This window comes from Cupressus sempervirens, chromosome 7 (genome assembly GCF_028749045.1).
Source record: "Cupressus sempervirens isolate cs-2001-9-10 chromosome 7, ASM2874904v1, whole genome shotgun sequence".
Lineage (NCBI taxonomy): Eukaryota > Viridiplantae > Streptophyta > Pinopsida > Cupressales > Cupressaceae > Cupressus > Cupressus sempervirens.
Window position 1 is genome coordinate 924,054,952 of NC_143124.1, and position 2,811 is coordinate 924,057,762.

Genomic DNA, 2,811 nt, shown 5'->3' on the forward strand with positions numbered 1-2,811 from the left:
GATACTTCAATCTCCTTGCTTTATTAAAGATCATTGATGAATAATCAAGTTGTTGTTTCCTTAACTCTGTTTCTTAATAATACAAGTCAATGTGTTCAATTAATAGATGCTTAATCGATGTCAATTCTTTCAATCGATTGTACCTTAGCCAAACTGCCCATTCTATCATCAATAATATCTTACCTCCATGTATGCTTGCTGTAAATATGTCAACTTTTCATTGCTGGCCGTTACTCCAGGATGATGATCACATGATACTTGATCAAGTTCTCTGATATTCTCATATCACAGCTGTGATGATTGTATATCAATAGTATATCTTCCACTAGATCCGAGATGCAATGATACTTGTCTTCATGGCAATCGATTCTTACAGTGCTCTCTTCATTGGATGTATGTGACTGAAAGTAAATTGTCTATATATCTTGCTACAATTATCTCCATGGATCGTCAATCATCTTGACTCTTGCACAATCATTGATATGGTTCTGCTGGTGTTAACTCTATACTGACAGGTATAATGATCACTTATATCTTCTCCACATAACCTTAATCATCTTAATTGTCTTCTCACTTGGTATAAGTAAAGCATGATGATATGAACATGTTACTTATTATTAAATTCATTATACTTGACAGTTTTCCAGATATCTTATTACTCAGCTATCTATTTGCTATGTAAATTTACTTCAAACTATCTTCTAACTAGCTACAGGGGTTCAAGCTCTGCAACTCCTTGACCACAAAAGTATTTTATTGCTATTGTGGTATCAATAAAAGGATGGGAACATCACAAAATTCTAATAAACATTCCACGAATTCAAAAACAAAAGCAAAAATATATAAAAATTAACATCAGAACAAACGTATATGCAGTTTCACAATTCTTATTCATTAGTACACAGAGCACTGCATGATTTGTAAAACCAGCTATATTTTCCAAAGCAATAAACTCTATTTCTAAAAACATTTTTTATTTAGTCCTAGCAGTAATATTTAACAGTCCTTTTCTACCATACAAGTTGTAATTTTACCTACTCTCCCAACTATTTTATGTAAAACCTTCAGTAAAGTTAGAACATATCCTGGTACCTTTTTCATAGCAACGTCAGAAACATTATTATTAGCCCTTGAATTTATATCACTTCCAACTTTACTTCAATCAATCTTGCCACCAACGCTTTTCAGCTCTGCTAAGGTTGTAGCTTCAAATTTATGATCCTCATAACTTGACATAGGATCACAGCTTTCCAGTATATCCTTTATGGGGTCACCTGACTGTACACAAAGATGCATATAACATGTCAAAAACTGTCTCCCACAACTTGTATCAAAAGACATTTTGCAACCACCTGCCATTTGTTTACTTACGTCATGTATTACCAAAATGATGTCACACATGCCAATAAATATACATTACACATTAGAAATGTTGTCTTCCACTTCAAAAAAACATACAACACTATATTTTATATAGCAGATTATTTTTCACTTTAAAACAAACATCATGGCACTTTTTAGGTGCAAGTACATGAAAAAAAAGAGGCATCTCTTTGTTTCAGGCTTTGGCTCTAACCTTTCTGTTCTTCCCTTTTCTTCCATTTTGCTTCTTCAATTGAAAGCAATTGAGACATATCTTTCCAAGAATTCTTTTAACTTCATGTACATAAAGAGGATGAAATACTGGTGTTGGGAGCTTCAAATGGCCAAAATGACCTGCAAAAACATTGCAATTTTTTTATGAAAAAACAATTTAAATGAAATTTTATAAAGAAAGTAATAATTTTCCACTATTAACAATTGCCATAAAGTTTCACTTATATAGTGACAAAAAGTTTTAATTACTACCTACCATCACAGTCATGAAGCTTGTCACTTCCACATGTTTCACATTTATTAGATTTTACGGGCAAACCAAGTCGATCACTTGATAACTGACTTGCATGTTGAATAGATGACACTGACACCTTGATCTGCAAGATACCACAACAAGAAATGTGATTCAAATGTATAGACACCACATTCATTGAATCAAAAATGCACATAGGAATGATAATTGTAGAGCCACATTAGTATGATTCCACTGCGAATCTTTTAAGCATTTCTAAACTAATTAAGTTGTGCCTTGCTATAATTGCATAATATTTATCAAATTAAATAATGGCAACTAGACAGTGAATATACATCCACAATAATACAGAATATAGATAGTAAGTGTTTTTCCCAAAGCATGGAAAGAATTAAGCTGTAATTCTTTAAAAGGAACAAAAACCTCTAAAGGTATGGAGCTTAACTAGAAGGGCAAAGAACCCTCTTGAAGCCATTAGTGGTGGGGCATCTAGTTGGCGCTGCCCCTCCCCTTACGAATGACTTGGGACACTCATTCTCCTACTTGACTTTGATAACTCAAGCTCCCACAATTACACCTGATTTGGAGGCAACCTGTGATGCCACCATTACACCTACAGTCATGTCCTACAGCCTAGAATCATGCTCGTGATTGTAATCATAATAGCAAAGTTCTTACTTTCAACATTAGAAAACTTGGACATATGTCCCCTTAACAATTTTATGCATTTTGACTTTGAAAAAATGATCAGTATTGTTGAGAATTAAACTAATATTCACACACCGGTTATAAAATTCCCAATGCACAAAAACAATTTAAACACCATTACATCTCCACAAAAACTATATCTTCATGCACTCAATCTAATGATTTTATCTCACATTTCTACATAAGATACATACAATAAAGCAGAGCATTTCTTTTCTAAAAATAGGACAATGTTTAAAAAGATCTATCAATCT

General features: G+C 32.9%; 1 long non-coding RNA gene across 1 annotated transcript; it reads right to left on the reverse strand.

The window, feature by feature from the left end:
• Window positions 1-1,248: 1,248 nt before the first annotated feature.
• On the reverse strand, window positions 1,249-1,911 carry LOC149550568 (uncharacterized). The gene is made up of 3 exons (XR_016354535.1): window positions 1,853-1,911; window positions 1,577-1,716; window positions 1,249-1,278 (listed from the first exon to the last, which is right to left on the reverse strand). It is a non-coding gene; the product is annotated as an uncharacterized LOC149550568 (long non-coding RNA).
• Between the last annotated feature and the right edge of the window lie 900 nt (window positions 1,912-2,811).